At 48.9% G+C, this 17963-nt stretch overlaps 1 protein-coding gene across 48 annotated transcripts in view; it reads left to right on the forward strand.

The window, feature by feature from the left end:
• KIZ (kizuna centrosomal protein) overlaps nucleotides 1–17963 on the forward strand; it is a 103958-nt gene that overhangs the window by 30997 nt on the left and 54998 nt on the right. For 34 of the 48 annotated variants that reach the window (XM_085575654.1, XM_085575657.1, XM_085575659.1 and 31 more), the window contains one exon: nucleotides 13979–14067. The exons of 4 other annotated variants lie outside the window; for them this stretch is intronic. The gene's annotated coding sequence lies outside the window, so the exon portion shown is untranslated. Of the gene's footprint in view, nucleotides 1–1773; nucleotides 1868–9639; nucleotides 13266–13978; nucleotides 14068–17963 lie in introns of those variants that run through there. 10 more of the 48 variants (XM_085575652.1, XM_085575648.1, XM_085575641.1 and 7 more) reach the window with 3 other exon arrangements.

The following is a 17963-nucleotide window of genomic DNA, read 5'->3' on the forward strand; positions in this document are numbered from 1 at the left end:
CTCATTTATGATTTCATTCATAATCCCTTCAAAATGAGTTGGTACCAGTATGTGATAAGTGGATTATGTGTTAGGCCCAAGTAAAGCCAGACACAATTAGTGCTTTAATAAACCGGTTGTATGCATTACTAACAACTAAGTCGTAAGGGAATTGGTGTATTTACAAACCCTAATTAGTAGTTTGTTACTGTGATACCAAATTTAAACAAATCTGTAGCATTGCTGACCATCTGGGTTAGAAATCTCTGTTTTGAATTTAATTAAGAAATAGTTGTGACAGAAAATTGGTCCTTATTAGTTAGCTAACGATCAGCATTGCCCTAATTGAAATGAAGAATTGGCTGGTGTGTTTGTGAGATGTTTAAATACAAGCAGAGACAATCAAAAAATATTCTCTCACTTAGGACTTTGTGAGCTGTGGTGATTGATTAAGTAACATCCCCTTGATATTTTAGCAGCTAAAATGCAAATGACCCAGTGGTGAGCGTGCATGACAAAAAAACTGGCAATTAGAGCTGTGCATTTCTGGGATTGCTTTGACAAGCAGTTCTGTGTGAGCTGGCCTGGTATGAGTGCTACAGGAGCACTGACTGCCTTCACCTTCCTCCCCTCAGGCATCCTCAGGAAGGGCATCACTCTTCCCAGAGTGGGAGTCCGGCTGCCTTCCCAGTCCTGGTGCTTTCCCAGAGAGCAGCTCTGACCCGCCACGGCACAGCCAGCCCGGTTCTGTGCTTTGGTGGGAGCTGGCTGCGTCCAAAACCTGCAGCTCTGCCCTGCCCGTGTCAAGCAGACTGCAGGTGTTCAGTGGCTGAGCTGTGTGGGGAATGACATCTAGATTGTTTCTGGAAGCATGCTCGGGGCAGAAGTGAACATCCCAGCCTTGCCATCAAAATACAGACAGGCCCTTCAGATCACAGGCTGCAGTTCTTAATTCATTTGTGCTTCCTCCCTTTATGGATCTCCACATGACTTCGTTAGGATTCACAGTAATATTTCCAGATGAAAGAAAGCACACATTGGCAATATCACCTGCACCAGTACTGCTGTCGGAGCAGTACTGGATACCGAGGAACCCTTTCTGTCTTGGAACAGACAATGAAGTTTCTGTAGGGGCTTTAAATCACTAAATGTTGAAAGGAATTCCCCGACGGCTTCATCAGTCACTGTGTAAGATTGTTAGAGACCTCCACCAGCTAATAAATTTGATTTGGTGTTGGTTTTGCTGGCATTTGTACAAACCCTCTGAGAACTATAGTTACTGTATTCCCAATATCTGAATTCTGAATTGAGATGCCTGTTCCCCTTTCCTCCGGGATGGGAAATAAACCTTTGCCACAGAATATGAATGTCAGTTGTTTTTCCTGATAAGCTGGTGCATTTTTATTTGAGGAGATACAGTGTTTGACAAAACCATTTATTCTGTTTCAAATATTTTATTGAGTAATAAAACTCATTTGTGTGGCTGCCACATGGAGGGATTTGTGCCTGTTAGGCTGTGAGGGTGGCAGGTTGGCAGGTGAATGAACAGGGCCCCGGCCCTGCCATGTGTCCCTCGGTGCTGCTGTCCTGTCCCACTGGACCAGGCCGTGCCTGCTGAGCTGTGCAGGCAGGGGGGGTGAGCTGAGCCCCTCAGCTCTCCCTGCCCCACCCACCAGGGTGCTGCAGGCTCAGGCAGCCGCACTGAAAAATAAAGGCTGTGTTGTTTTCTGGGATGAGATTTTTTTTTTCCTATCCAGCACTCACAAGTTTATTATGAATGATCCCTTTTCACAGATGTTCCCATCCTGAATGGGGGAGCAGCAGTGTTTCAGTCTAGAAAGATCCCCTGTGATTCCCTGTGAGCAGAGCCAAGTGCAGCTGAAGGAGGGTAAGAGCCGGGCTGCGGCCACCCAGCTGGCCAGGAGCCCCGGGCCATGGGCTCAGGCTGGGGGGCTTGGGCTTGCCAGCAGTGCCAGGCAGGCAGAGCATGGCTGGGCTCTCTGGATGCAAACTCGCTCTTCTCCCTGCCCTGCCTCTGAGCTGGGGTTCAGCAAGGTTTGCTGCAAACCCTGCTATGTTTTGCTCTTTCCCTCTCCCACCCTAGCATCTCTCCTCTGTGACACAGGACCAAGGGGAATTCTCTTCCAGCCCAAGGTTGCCCAGGCGTGGGGACAGGATGCCCTCAGAGATGTCTGGGGCAGCCTGGGTAGGAAGGGGTTTGCTCAAGGGGAAGCCAGCAAGCCCAGGATTTGGATTTTTGCAGTGCTCTGCTGCTTCTTGTCTATGTTTTACATGAAGATGTTTGCTTGAAGGGCTCACAGCGAGCAGAAAGGTTTGAGTTCTCCTGTTTTAATGCAGTCAGAAGCATCCTGTCAGTGTGTGGAAGTGCACGGGAGGCCCCGTGAGTGTCTTTGCAGAAGTGCTGCTGTAGCTGCACCTCAGTGCTCGTGCTGGCAGCTCCGGGGGCTGCCAGGGCCACCTCGTCCTTCATCTGCCAGTGGCTCAGAAGTGACATTGATGGTGTGCAGCAGGAGCCCTCCCGCCCACCCTCAGTGAGCAGCATGACAGCTGCCACCAAGCTTTCTGAGGGGGGATAGGATTTAATGCTCTGGAAAATCCAGGACCCCGTAGAGCATGCAGAGCATTGGCAAATGGGGCACACTGGCAGGCGCGTGTCACCCACAAAGTGCACGGGGAGCCTTTGCTGTGGAAAGCAGCACGTGGTGCTGCCATCTCCCCGAGGCCTGGGGCTCAGCCCCCAGGTGACGCGACATGTCCTTGTCCTGTAGTGTCCCTTGTGCCATTTGCTTTGGGGAGCTGAATCCACACAGCCTGGGTATTGCAGGTTATTGTTCTGCAGTGCTGAGGCCCAGCCACAAGTGCTGCACAGTTTCAGTGTTTGTGGTGGATATTCAGCATCGCTTTCAGCTCACCCCGAAGCACTCCAGCCTGGTTCAAATTGGCCAGTCAGGAACAGGGTGTGCAGGGACTCCCACCTGGACACCAGTCATCCTTTTGGGGAGGTTTAAAAGCATTTCCTTTAGTGGATGCCTCAAGGCACATGTTTCAGTTCCGTATCCATCTGCCTGACGATGTCCTCAGGCACATTCACCGTGTGCGTCTTGGCCACTGCCAAGGTCGTCACCAGCGGGTGTGTGGGGACTCGTGACTCACCTGGGAGATGGATGGGAGGCATCACTTTCCTACAGCTGGTCATTAGTCCTCGCTCTGGAAAGGCTTAGCAATTCCGACCCAGTAAATTATGTGCCATTCCTCAAAAAAAGTGGATAAATAAATGGGGCTAGAGTATGTCTTTTTTTTGTTGTTCTGAGCTTCCGTGTATTGATTTGGACATATTTCCAGGCCGGGAGTAATCAATTCTTGGGCAGAATAACATAATTTCGGGCAAACTCTTCGAGCGACTTGTCATTAATTTTCCTTTGCTGGTGCTCGTTGGGACCGGGCGAGATGCGCTCGGCATCCCCGGGAGCAGTGCCCTGGGGATCTCCCGGGGCTGCCAGAAGGGAGGGCGGGGGCCGCCGAGACTAATGAATGCGCTGTGTTTGCTCATCTTTACAGAGTCCCTTATTACTGCTAATTGGGAGGGACAGTCCAAACAGGCACAGAGGAGCAGTTGTCGCAGAAGCGTGACTTGCTTCCTAAGGAGCGGCCGGGAGCCCCGCGCCCGGCCGCATCCCGCCCTTGTCGGGGACCCCTCCGGAGCCAAGCACCGCGGGCAGCACGGGGTGGCTCGGGCGCCGCAGCCGGACAGACGTGCAGCTGTCCGGGACGCGGAGGAAGTCACCGGCTGACGGGAGGGGTGGGCTGCTGGCTCTGCGCATGGGGTCGGGGATGTGCTCCGCATTGATGTGCCCCGCTGCGCCCGGGATGCTGCTCCTGCAGAACCCCTGGGGTCTGGGAGGGGGCACGCTGTGCCCTGCCTTGTTATGGGGCTCCTTGGCAGGAGGGAGATCTCCCCTCCAAGCGTAGCTGTATCTCGCCTTTCCCGTTTATTTGTACGTTTGAGTGTTCTCATCCAAGCTCATATTCCATCATTTATTGCTGCTTTGCCTAATTAAAACCTTTTGGATTATTCCCCTGCCCACCGAGTGCTCCTTGCAGCTGGGTACCAATTCAATTTCTACAGAAGGATTGACCCGCTGCACTCATTTTTAAGAGATTTTTTTTTTATGTTACTTGGGGGAAACAGCTAAGCATAAATGTTTTGGAAGTCAGAGGAAGATGGGCTTTGTTTCTCAGCCACGTTTCATGTTTGTAATACTGGACAGCAAAAGGGAGTGGGCTCAGGGAAGCAGGTCCATGGGAGTGCCAAGGGTAGGAAGGGCACTGTCCTGTCCTTCCCGGGGTCGAGGGTGTCCCCTCAGATTCAGAGTATGCCCAGACGTGCGGTGGAGCAGATGGGGTCCCCTGGGAGGGCTCAGGGCTGCTGCTGAGAGCTGGGAGAGGAGGGAGCTACTGCCTTTTGAGAAATCGGGTCTGGCTCAAGCCTGCATTTTAGTTTTTGCCTCTTATTTTCTAATATAAAAATGAAGGTTTCCACAGTGAAAACTCGATTTCTATTTGAATGATTAATTCCTCTCCCTTAAAAAAAAAAAAAAACAAAAACAGAAAAAACAAAAAACCAAACGTCCACATCTCCTGTTTGTTGTGCAGGAGGATGGAGATTATGTGCATCTGCAGCCTGGCTTTAAATATGTTTTAAAGGTGTATTGTGCACACATTGTCCCTGAAGAGGATAAACCTAATGGAACAATCTTAATCTCACAAGTTTGCACCCAGCGCTAAAGCACCAGCAGAAAACACTCTGTGTGTAGCTGGAATCCTCAAGAGGAGCCCTAGCCCTGGCAGAGCAGCCAACAAGAAGCATTTTTTCCTCTTGCATGTGTGGCACAGATAAATCAAATTTGTTTTGCAGCCCATTCTGCTTTAGATTTCCTGTGTCATAACTGAATGAATTTGTTGTTCATTGATACCTTAATATATAGGTTGTTGGGGAGGGATTTTTTTGTTCAAGGGGGAAAACAATGTCCCCTTCACTCATGCTTGAATGGATTCATTTATTCTCCATAACCTCCGGAAGTCATTTATTTTGCCCTGCAACAGCTGCAGGGTCTGTTTGTGTAGGAGGGCTGGCAAGGCCCAGCCCTTCCTCCTGCCCATGCCCAGCGACAGTGAGGCTGGGATGGGCACGGGCTCATGGCCTTTGGGAAGAGCTTGGGACAAAACTGTGCTTGGCCTCTCAGAAATGGCTCTGCTCTGCTTGGGGTGAGGCCACGGCACAGCACTGCTCCTCTCTCCTCTCCTCTCCTCTCCTCTCCTCTCCTCTCCTCTCCTCTCCTCTCCTCTCCTCTCCTCTCCTCTCCTCTCCTCTCCTCTCCTCTCCTCTCCTCTCCTCTCCTCTCCTCTCCTCTCCTCTCCTCTCCTCTCCTCTCCTCTCCTCTTCTCTCCTCGGCCATTTATTTCAGCCCCTCTCTTCACTCTCTGAGTCACTGATGGGTCCTAATCAGCAGCAATTTAATTAATATACATGCCTTTTCAGAGGTTGTTCTTTACTGTAACTTAGCAGTAACTAGGTTTGGTGGGAATGTGAGATCTTTTCCATTTATTAAGGAAGGAAGGGAACTGCTCACTGAGGAAATGTCAGTGTTGGTCCACTGTGCCCTATGGTGCAGTTCAGTGAGGTCAGAAACTTCTGTGTGTTTCGATGGCCAAAATAAATTCTAAAATCTCATGCTTCTCCAAAAACACTTCCAAACACCCTACAGCCATTTCCTGGGAGAAACCAAACCCCACACATGTCCAGGCTCGGCAGTGCCAAGACCTGTGCTTTATCCCTGCAAATCTGGAAACAGCTGTCAAAGCTGGTGTAGAAATGAAAAGGGAAGAGCTCATGCTGTCGTTGTGTCAGGTGTGGCCACTCATCGTGTGGTCCCCTTGGGCACATTAAAAGTGTCCCTTAATGTCACTATTGAGCTTCCTTTGCTCAGGGGAGAAAGGTGAATTTCATTGCTTCTCAGGGGAGTAGGGCATTGAAGGGGATGAGGAAGAAACCCCTCCATAGATCTGTTATCTGTACTCAGCACAGTGTGTGACCCCAGCAAACCTGGAGCTGGTCCCCCAGTCTCCCCCATGTGCCTTGGCATATGTTTGACTTCCCCTGAGCACCGTGGAACAAATGCGTGCCAAGTGTCGAGCTAGACTGAGACTTCATCTCTCCCCTGCTAAAGGATTGCAGATCATCCATGGTCCAGCCAAAATCTCCTCCTTTCCCACTGTGCCTTGTCCTTTGGCATCTGAAAGAAAACCCGGCTCTGGAGGTTTGGGGTTGTGTTCCCAAATTCAGAGTCAGCTCACCTCCTGTCGTTGTCGCTACCTGTGCTCTGGTCACCTCCCCAGGCAGGGGCTCTGGGGCTCTGCTGCCCATGGGGACCAGAGCCAGGACACTTCTCCCTGTGCCACAGCAGCCCCATGACAGCAAATCCAGGGAGGATCTGTTCCCCTTGGTCCCTGCGGATGGGGACACGACCTGGCCATGGCAGCAGGGTGCCCACAGGTGGGGAGGGAGGATGGAGCCGCTCGCTGGGCTCCACTCTGAGCTGTTCTCGGTCATCCCCAGGCTGCAGAGGCAGTGGCACCGGCCAGGTGTGCTAATCAGAAATAATATGCAGCTTAGCAGAACTTCTCCATTAAAAGGTTTTGAGAATAATGTCTAAAATGAATGGCTGGGGAGGTGGGGAGGGAGGAGAGCCCTGGAAGACCCCGACTCCAAGCGTGAAGTCACACTGCGCCTAAACCTGGAGCTGGGAATTGGTTGGGTTTTTTTTTTTTTTAATTTAAAATTCAAATGTCTGATGTTCTTAACTTGAACAAATGATATTTAAAAAAAATATATCAGGCTCCAACATCTGCAGATTATGATTTGCATTTTGAAATTGGCTGCTTGAATTGAACAAGGATGAATACTGTCACTCTTCTTTCATTCACTCCATTTATTTAATGAAATGCTAGAGGTCAACCCTTTGTCCTTAAATTAGTTACTATAAAAATCTTTTTTTACTTTTCTGCTTGTTATGATGTTTTCTAAGCAGAAAAAAAGGTTGCCATTAATTATGTCTTTGTTGAATATGGATATCTATTCAGAGTTAGTTAAACAGTTTCAAACAAAATTAGCATCGAGCAACTCGAAGGCCAGCTTTAGGTTGGTTATCAAGAATTTTTTGCTAAGAGAATGCTCTCCTGCAAGTGTGCATTATCTAATATATTCAGCTTTCAGTTGCTAATTTTTTTTCCAGATGAAGATGGGCTTAATTGAGGTTGTGCTTTTAAGTTTGTAGAGCTCTTCAGCATCTCATACAAAAGCATCTAGAGGCTTTTCATTTGTCTTGAGTATGTTTTAGATGTACAAATATTATTTACTTTAAACTCCAAATCAAAAGGCATGCTGTAACTATTTTAAATGAAACATTATTCTCAGCTGAAATATATATAAATTCAAAGGAAGGCTTTTTTTCATTATCACTTAATTTATGTGAAAGAGCCACTATTAGCAAATTTTAGGATAATACTGTGGAAGGTTTAGTAGCTGGTCTCAAGCAGGCATTTAGTTGTGTCATTTCCTCATCAGAGACAGAGGCTGTGAGTTAGGGGTGAGACACAGCCCCGGTTTCAGGGGATGCTCAGAGCTGAGAGCCTCTGGAGCGGGGCTTCAGGGATTACACCATGCTCCTTGCCCAGGAGTGCGGGTTTTCGGGAACAGCCCCCCCGGGCGGGTGCCTGTTTCTCTGCTGAGGGGTTCCACTCCCTGCCAGTCCCAGGGCAGCCCAAGGTGGCTTTTGGGGAGTGACAGGGCTGGCTGGTTCCTGAGGTGCCCATGCCAGGGGTGAGATACTGCTGCGGCTGCTCTCTGCCTGCGCCGTGCCCCAGGCACCAGACAAAAAGCCCTTCCTTGCCTCCAGAAATGTTTCTTAACAAACCCTAACAGAGCCAAGCTCCTTGGCGAATCACCCAGGCTCTCTGTGCGTGTGAGGCATCCAGGCTTTCCCGGCTGTGGGGCCTGGGCAGTGTGGAGGGGCCGGGCTGTCAGCAGCCCCGGGTGATCCAGCCCTGAGCCAAACAATAACAGGCTGAAGAGCTGGGGACAGAGTCGGGAGGAAAAGCTACAAGCCAAAAAAAAAAAAAAAAAAAAAAAAAAAAAGAGACAAATAGGAAAACTAGTAAGAAAATATAAACGTGGTATGGTAGCGGAGGATTAGTCCTAGTCATTGGAAATGCAAATGATCTCCGTGCTCGCTCCCAGCATCTTTTTTGTAGGCTTGTGTTTCAGAAAGGATTTTTCGTTTGTTGTGGTTTTTTTTTCTCCTTTTTCCTTCTCCTCAGAGCAGCAGTGCTGCTTTCCCAGCAGCATTAAATATTCCCCAAGCTGAGACACTAACCTTGTAATGCTTTTATATATAATATACAGACTTTATTTTTTTTTTCCATTTTAAATGGTAGCTCATAATGACATTGTGGACTAGGAATCCCGAGTCAGCCTTATTATCACGGTGTCTCCTTGAGCTGAACCTCTGAGAAATATGAAGGGGAGACCTTTTGGAATGAACAAATCCTTTAGTTGCCTATAATTATTTATTAAAATAGGCGGCCAGGATAAAGGCCGGGGAGGGGGAGGGAGGAGCGGCATTCCTCTCCCCGTCCGTCCCTCCGCGCGGGCACACGTAGATACACACCCGGGCAGCCAACAGGACCGCTGCCGTGGCCAGGCTGGCACTTCAGAAATATAAAACAATGGCTGTGCAGCCGGAGCGATAAACCGTGCCCAGGTGACACGCACTGTTACGCACCGAAGGGAGACGGCTGCGTCCTGCCCGCTCGGAGCATCCCGCGCTGCTGGGGGAGTCTCACGGCGATGCTGGGCAGGCTTGCGAGGCATGTGGGGAAAAGGGAAATGAGGACAGGAGCAGTGTTTTCCCACTCTGTGTGCGAGTGGTGAAAGCGAAACCATTTTGCTTCATTAGCTGGGTATAAGAAAGGGGGAAAAAGGGAACAAGAAAATCTCCCAAACAAAACCCGACCAAAAACCCGACAAAACACAAATCAAACAACCGAGAGACACACAAAGCAAAAGCCCTCCAAAGCACCAAGCAAACCTTGCTGGTATTTCACGGAATGCTCGCTCCAGTGACCGCAGACGTGTCCAGCTCCGGTGCCCGGCCGCGGCAGCCGGGAGCGCCGCGCTGCCGAGCGTGGCCGCGCTGCCGCGACCCTCTTCCTGCGTCGGCAGAAATTTTATAAACTTCGTCTACTTTTTAAAAAAAAAAAAAATCTTTGGGGTCAATTTTCCACTTGTGCCTGTAGCTCTTGAACAAGTACTTTTATGGTTCCTTCTAGCGCACAGGATTTATCTGCAGCTCAGTGAAGGGCTTTTACATTTAATCCAGCGCTGAAGGAGTAATTTGTTGCCGGCGCTTCCTAGCAGGCTTTTCTTTTAACTTAGCCGGGATGCGGGCCCTTTGTGCGGGCTAATTTGTGCCGCACAATGCTGGGGCATCTCGGAGCCGGGGCGGCTCGGGGCCGCCCCCCGGATGTCCTCCCGGCCGAGCCAGGGGACGGGCAGGGAGAAAGGGCTGGGGGCGCCTCGGGGCTGCACCCGCCGCGCTCCCGGCCCGAGCCGGCCGGGAACTCCGCTGGGTTTTCCACGTGTGTGCACGCAGCCATCGCTGCACGGAATTTATAGGAGCTCCTGTGCCTTTTCTGAAAAGATTCTGGGTTTTTAAGGTTTTTTGGATTTTTTAGAGTTTCTTTGGATAATCGGTTTTTAAAATCAAATTTAAAGTTCCTCTTGCACTGGGGATAACGTGCTTGGATTTGTTTTTTTCCTGGAGGAGGCGATGCTTTATAGCCTGTCCGTATATATTTTTTCAGGGAGAGGGAAATATCATGGTAAAGGAAGAGAATCTTTTGCCAATTCTTTCTTTTAATTGAAGTATCACAGTTTTTATAATAATTTTTGAAGTGAGAGATTCACCCTTCCGCCTTGTATATGCCTGTCTTTTTTAATTAAAAATAGTGTTGTTCTGATACCAGTATTGTGGACGAATATTTTATTCCAGATATTAAAACATCTTGGGGATACGTTTGGGCATAGCAGAAGCGTGTGAAATAGTGCCCGACAAATATGAAATAGCCTCTCATAAATAAAGATACTAAAGCCACAATATTAAAAATGGGATCAGCTCTGCCTGCCTCCCTTTTATCACATTTCTGAACTAGGCTGATACTGCAGGCGGCTTTTTGGTGACGGCTCGGGAAAGAAACGTTGCTGTATTTACATGAATTATGCCTGTACTTTATACTCTGTTCGGGGGGACTCTGGATCCCTTTTCTACGCTGGGCAAATGTCAGTATAAAGCAGCAGCGCCTCTAACTAAAAAAGCACTAAAAAGCTGCTTTTGGGAGCTGTGTGCCCCAGGTATGGGCAGGGCCAGCCCCCCTCTCCCTGCCCAGTCCTGGACAGGCATCCCTGACTTACAGCCCGAATCATTCTAGCCGCAGCCCAGCAATCTCCATGAACCACAGAGCGGGGAGCCCGCAGGTACGGCAGCGGCACGTGGGGAGGGAGCTTTATGGGCATGATTTAGTGAATATGAGAACATATTTTGTGCTCCATTGTTTAGACTCAAGAAGGCATAAAATCTTTAACATCTATTTATCACGTAGCTGTTTTAATGTAAACATTTGTCTATTTGGATGAAGTGTTTTCATTATTAAGCTAATTTCCACATGTTTCAGATAGACTGATGAGTTCCAAGCAGAGCACTCGCTGATGAGAAACGAAATTCGGCCACGGCTCAGCCTGCTGTCAGATACATCTTCATTAGTTTTTGTCATTCACTGATGGCAAATGCTCTATAAATGAGATGACGATCAGGTCCGCCTTGATAACTTGCCTTATCTCATTAGTTTTCACATCAAAGTTAATCAGCAATGTGAATTGTAATTGCTGGAAGAGACAATGCAATAGATCACTCGGCCTTTTTTTTCTGCGTGGCATCTTGAAACATCAGCAGGCTGGTGTGAGTAGATAGGCTCCGAAGGAAAATAATGTGGAAAGCATAATAAGCAAGCTGCTCAGAATTAATGAGCTTACCCAATAAGAAAAGAATAACCAATCAATGTGAGCTGGGCAAATATAATTTAGGAATAATTGCTTGATTGGTTGTCTATAGTAGGCTGATTTGACCACACACAAGGATTAAGAATTAAGATGTCAAGGCAAAAAATAATTTGGCAACTGAGGGCATGTAATTTTTTGTTCCCCTCCCTTTATGACTGAAAGCGATTGCTGTTTGATATGTTATTCCCCGGGAATGAAAACATTAGACGGGCACGCACCGGTGGGTGGGGTTCTTCCTCTCCTTTATATGCTCCTTTTGTCATACAAGGTCTTTCAAACCTCGCCGGGGATATTGCGGCATGGGACATTAAAAACGAATGGGGGGTGGGGGACGGGGGTTGGAAATAAAATAAAACTACAGAAAGCCCCCAGACGTCTTCATCTGTGAGCGCCCCACGAAGAGGAGCAGGGGCTGCATGCTCAGCGCCGTGCCTGGAGTTGGCAGAGCCCGGCCGTGCCCAGCTCCAGACCCCATTCCTGCGCAGCGCGCATTTTTCGTATAATTCTCCGCACAGCCATTGGCCAATTAGTAAAGAACCCTTGTATTCGTCTATCTACGGGGAAGGTTCAGCCAGAAGGTAAATTTGCTTTGATCTACATTACACCTAATTGAGTCACCACCAATGTCTCTATCCCAACATCAAGAAATGTGAAAATGTTAGATTATTTCACTGGGGATTAAACCTAATTTTCGCGTGTTCTGCATTAACCTATTAGGCTGACTCATCTGCATTGCTAATGCGGCTCAGGCAGCTGTCACCGCTAAAGAAAAACATGATCATGCAATCCTTGAATGAATGATTCCAGCTCTGATTAGTGTTACTGAAGTTAGCTGAGCCCTGGTGATAAGGCAGGAAAATTCCCAGGTTGCCAATAGCCTTGAAAATTATCAGACTCTGGGCAAAATGTAGCTAGCGGTGCGCGGGGCCTCCCTCTGAAGGTGGCATTATTTAAGGCCGTCTCTCTCTTCGGGCTGCTCACTGGAACGTGGTTGCTGCTGCAGCTCCTTCCAAGGGGCTGGTGCCAGGGGTACGAATTAAAATGCTAATTGGGAGAGACCTGAGCATGGACTGCCGCGGTTCTTTTCCTGCCCGGCCGCGTCCGGGCTTTAAATAAGGTTTCCAGAGGGCAGAGGCGGCGATGCCCGAGCGGCTCCGGCCGGGAAAAGGGCCTTGGGGGCCCGGCCACAGCCCCGGGCTGGGCTCCGCTCTTTGTTCCTGAGGCGCAGGCACCGCCATCAGCTCCAGCCGTTCCTCATTCTATCTGTCAGATTTAAATAGGAAAAAGGGGAGGAAAAAGCAACAATGGCCCATCCCCTTGAGATGGGAAAAAATTTAGGAGTGAGTTATCCCCGAGCAATAGAGCCAGGAGCTAATTTAATCCGATTAGCGCCTGCTGACAATGGATGCTCCTCACCCATTGTGGACAGAAGCTTTCACTTTATTTGTTTCTATTAGCCGAGAACCCAAGATATTGGGAAAGTGGAACTTTGCCCCAGCAATTGAAGAAAAAACAAATTGAGAGAAATCATCTAAAGTGTCAATATTGATCTTTCGGCCCTGACTGTGTGCAGAGAGGACTTGTTGAGTGCCCAAAGTTTGCTGCACCCGTTGCTGTGTGCTCTCGGTACTCCCTGATCAGGGGGTGGTGGCAGTTCTTCCTGCCAGGATGGTGGGTGCATAGGGCAGGAGCTGCCAAGGCAGAACAGAGGGCTTTCCATGGGAAAATAGAGCTGTTCACCAAACCACAGCACTGAAAGGAAATGTAGCGAGGCTTTAAACTGCCAGGCACCTGTTGGTGAACTCCCAGTTTCTCAGTGAACACACTCATGCAGGTGTCAGCATTTCATGGAGAGAAGCTCCTTTCCACACACCTGGAATGCATTCTCCCGTCTCCCAGCACCGATACCTGTGACAGCCACAGCACCGCTCGGCATCGCCAGCGGCTCCCCCCGTCCCTGCGTGACTGTGGTGTTGCTCCAGTGAAGACAGGCCACACCTGGGCTCCATGTGCTGCTGCTCTAGCCACCTCCCTGAACCACCTGGGGCATGGCCAAAGTTGGGCAGATTGGTGTGACCAGACTTGCTGCAAGGTCTGCTTTGTTTTCGAGAAGCGGGATTCCCCTCGGTGCTCCCCTGTGCATCCAAACCCCGCAGACGTGCCCGGGAGCCCTGGGAATGCCACACTGGAGATGGCCAAGCCTGTTAGCCATTGCTGGGCAGTGGGGGGGCAGGATGGAGGTGGACACCAAGGTCAGCACAGGGTGGTGACCTGTTCCCTCCAAATCAACACTGCTGGCATTAAAACACAACCTTCAGTGCCCCAGGGATTCCAAGGGGAATGGGAGGAGAGGGATGTGTGGCAGCAGGAGCACTCCCTTCACCAAGGGGCCTTCCTGGGGACCCCCACCATGAGCTGGCAGTGCTGGCCAGGGCAACTCAGGTGGTGCAAACCGTAAGATTCAGGGGTTTACCCCCAAGTTTTTTGTTGTCTGGAAAAATCGGGACCCACTGAGAAAAGCTGTGTTCCCAGAAAAGGAGCTACATTGCAGGCTGGGAGAGGTGCCTGTTAATATCCCAGGCTCCTGGAGTAGCTGCAGACCAGAATTGTGTCCTGATCCACATCCTTGCAAGTCATGGGGTAATTTCTCTGAGCACCAGTCCCTCTCGTCCTCACTGGTGCTGCCCTGGGAGTGACAGCCTGCCTGGGAAAAAAGGCTCAGAGGAGAATTATTTTGCAGAGCTACACCATAAAAATGACTTCTTCTCCTAAAATGGGATTTTTTTTTTCTCCCCTCTGTTCCAGTAAGCAGCTCCAGGTGTCAACTGAGCAAAGTCCAGATCAGCTGCAGTTATTCCAGAGTATGCGTCCACATGCAGAATATTCCAGAACAGGTATTTCACTTTAAATTCATGCCCCATCTTATTCCAGAATATTTTCCCTGCATGAAGAAGCACTTGGCTGGGGTCTCTGCTTGCTGCTGTACTAGTGATAAGATGGATTGGCTGATCTAATAGGTCTTTTCAATCTCTGATTTTGAAAGCTAAGATTGGGAAATTAATTTCAGAAAGGTCAAAACAGAGCAAGGCTATCCTGCTGCTGTGTGATGGATCCTTTTTTTTTTTTTAAATCTGCCTATTGAGGGAAAGGTTAGTTATTCAGCATCCTGCAAAAGAAAGAAATAAATAAAGCAGGCCGAGGAGCACAAAAGTGTATAGATCTGCTGACCCATTCGCAATCCTCAGTTAATGAGAGTGCTGAGGAGCGGGAGCGCTGAGAGGCTGCAGAGCGGGGGCAGCGACCCTGTGGGCAGGCAGCGGGAGCGGGATGTCTCCTCCGCCCGCACCGCGCGTGGCCGCCGCGGTGGCCAGAGCCTGGGAGGTCTGCTCCTACCCCCCGGCTGGGAAAATGCCAGGCAGCGATCCCTGGGGTGTTCACATAAAACCCAGCCCGAGGCACCGAGGGGACGGAGAGGGGCAGCAGCGTCGCTCGGAACCGCTGTGGTCATGGGGAGTTACGCTGTATGGGGTTTTAGCGTGTAGAGAAACAGAAGATTCGGAAGGGAAGGGGAGAAAAAGAAAAAAACAAAGGCTTCATGTAGATATTTCCCTGCTTTTTATTTACTTGTTCTGTTCCAACACAGCCAAGCAGTAAAATGGAGAGTAAATTGCTTTTGTGCTTTTAAAAACTAGGGAATCAGAGGTAGAGCAAAGTGGCTGGTTAGGAGGGAATGACATCTTAATTAACAACAAAATAGATTTCTCTTGTTTGTTTGTTTGTTTGTTTGGGTGTTTTTTGGTTTTGTTTTTTTGTTTGTTTGTTTGTTTTTTTTTGTTTGTTTGTTTGGTTTTTTTTGTTGTTTTGTTTTTTGTTTTGTTTTGGTTTTTTTTTGTTTTTTTGTTTTTTTTTTGGTTTTTTTTTTTTGCATCTCCACCTCGTATATTCAGGTGAGCTGTCCTTCCACTGTCCACTTCTCTTGTGGGTGAATATGGGATGTTGGATTTTGGAAGTGGGGAGAAATCCACCAGTTTCAGCAGTACTGGTCAGACCTTGTCCCAACAGCCCGGGGAGGTTATGCTTTGCCTGGGCGGTGCCACCTACAGGGTGTCCTGGTGGCTGCTGCTGTGCATGGGATTGCTGTGCAGCCCCATTTCCCAGTGGGATTCCCCATGGGGTGTCCCCCAGGGGCTGCGGCAGGGAGAAATGGGGTGAGAGACAGGCCGAGACAGCTGAAGAGCCGAGCTGTGGCCAGACCTCACAAGGCCCCTCTCCCTGATTTAAGGACAGGCTGCCCTATGAACACTGATCTGGGTCTCCTGGGAGCAAACCCAGAGAATCCTGCTGATTGCTCTGGACATGAGATCCTGATGGGAATACCTGGCCAATGCAACATTTATTAACGCACCCATCTCAGGTGTAATTCACCCCTGAACCTGTACGAGCCAATGTCACTTCACAATTCCCTCTTTGCAGACAAATCCTAAACCTGTATGGATCCAGGGCTGCCCTTACCATTCCTGGAGCTCTCCACTTCCTGCTTTTCCTGTTGCTTTCTGCAGCCAGCTTCACAAAACCCAAACAGGAATAATGGGTAAAATAAATATTTCCAGCTGAGGATTCTGCTTCCAGGTTCAGTAGTAAATGGTAATTATTAGTCAATATGCACAAACTACTTCATTTCCTTAGCACATCAGGCCACACTGGAGGTAAAGCATAACTTGGGAAATGGGTTGCATATCTCGTTCTGAGCACAAGATGCCAAGGAAAACACTGGAGCACACAAACCATAACATCCGGGTTATCCTTTACCAGCAGAGAATCTCTAGCAGGTTTGACTAGACACCAGAGCACCTCTGGTGCAGGGCAGAGTTCTCGTACCTTGGGATTTCTTCCTGTAACTTTTAGAGGAATTTTCCCCAAGTCCTCGTGTTCCTCCCCTATGAAAGTGCATCTTTACCTGCAAGAGAATCCAGGTGTCCAATACTCAAGCTTAGGGTCAAAAAGAAATTTTGGGCTTTATTATCCTCCTTTTTTTTTTTTTTTTTAATGTGTGTTATGGACTTTTTCACCATTTTTCATCACTTGACTTTTTCAAATTCAACCACTGCTTAAGTATATAATTTGAATATTTTATTATCATTAATGCAGTAACTTCACACTGAGTGTGCACTTGTAGCCAACAGGCTCAGAGAGAGTAATTCTTGGTGATGGTGCCACGAAGGTGTGGCTCCGTTGGGCGACGATGATGAGCAGCATGTGAGGAACAAGATCCCCAAAAACTGTCCCCACACCAGCGCTTCTGGCTTGTGGCTTGAGCTGCTCCATGGGGATCTCTTGCCCTGGGAGAGTCCCAACTTTCCTGGGAGCTTTGCCCTGACCAAGGGGCCCACCCCAGAGCTGCTGTGTGGTCTGTGGGTCATCAGCCTCTGGCAGATCCCAGGAACACTGGGGAAATAGCCATAAACCCTATTTAAATAGGGAGCTGGTGGGAGGGAGAAGGGAACATTTATTACAATTTAATCCTGCTCAGGTTTTCTACACCATATGTCTGAGCAGCAGAACATGTGAAATGTGTACTAATTACTCTGCCTGTGTCATGTGTGTATATTTTATATGCAGTCCCTGACCTTTTTGTTAATAACTTCACATTATATTCATTGACCTGAAACAAATTGAATTCAGTGGCACTCACTCCAGAATTGAATTACATAGTCTTCTTAATTGGTCTCTTATTTAAATGTGGAAAAGTAACAGTTTACCACCTGTAATTATTCTTTTCCTTAAGAAATTCCTGTGGAGAACGTGTGTGTGCATGTCCGTGGCACACGTGCTGGGCTCCTGTCTGGGAGGAATTCCCACAGGAGCTCCAAGCCCAACTGGCACCGTGGGGCAGGGAAAAAACCCTTAAGAGTTCTGTCCATTTGAAGCAAAACCGCCTGTAATAGTGTGTGAAAGCCCCGGAAGCATCTCCTCTGCTGGGGGAAAGGGCAGCCCTGGGCCAGAAGCCCTGCTCAGCCCCGGCCCCCACAAGTCAACATTCCCTTGCTGTGCCAGATGCCACCCCAGGACACAGAGAGCACAGAGAGGGGACATGGGAGCTCTGGGAATGCTGACCCACCGTGGGAGAAAGCCCGGCTGGCTGGAACCTCCGCTCAGCTTTCATCCTTCTGAGGCTGAGTTAATTGCCCAAGGCTCATAGAGGAGACTTACTCTTTACTTACTATATTTAACTTAAAAATGCAAATGTTATTAGTGTCCCGATCAGTCATAAGAGTGTCTTTGTGCCAGGCTTTAACCTCCATTAGGGGGGATTAGGAGAACGTATCCACATTGGCATTTTCCAAGTGTCACTGTGACAGCACTTGCTGCACAAATGCCTGGCTGTCACACTGAGGTTTATCACCAGGTTTTTTCCTGCGAATGCAGACTAATAAGCCCAGAAATTACAATTGCCTCCCTGCCGAATCTGTGATAGGCGGAAATAATGATATCAGTGCCCTGCTAATCTCCTGCCTCCGCGCTTGGCACCAGCCTATTGAGTCACCTGTCATACGCCGCTTTGATGAGGCGAATTCAATCTCTCAGCTATAATGACAATGGAGCCATTTTAATGTTTGGAAATGATTATGTGAAGGTTTCTCTTTGCTCTGTCTTGGCAAGCAAACCAGGTCAGCGTTCCGGCTGTGTCTCCTGCTGCTGCTAACGACTTGGAAGGAGCTGGCCTGTATTAAGTGAATATGCCAAGTTATTAGAAAGGAGATGCTGAAGGCTGTTGGAGGGGGGAGACTCT

Source organism: Lonchura striata, chromosome 3 (genome assembly GCF_050655825.1).
Source record: "Lonchura striata isolate lonStrDom1 chromosome 3, ASM5065582v1, whole genome shotgun sequence".
NCBI lineage: Eukaryota > Metazoa > Chordata > Aves > Passeriformes > Estrildidae > Lonchura > Lonchura striata.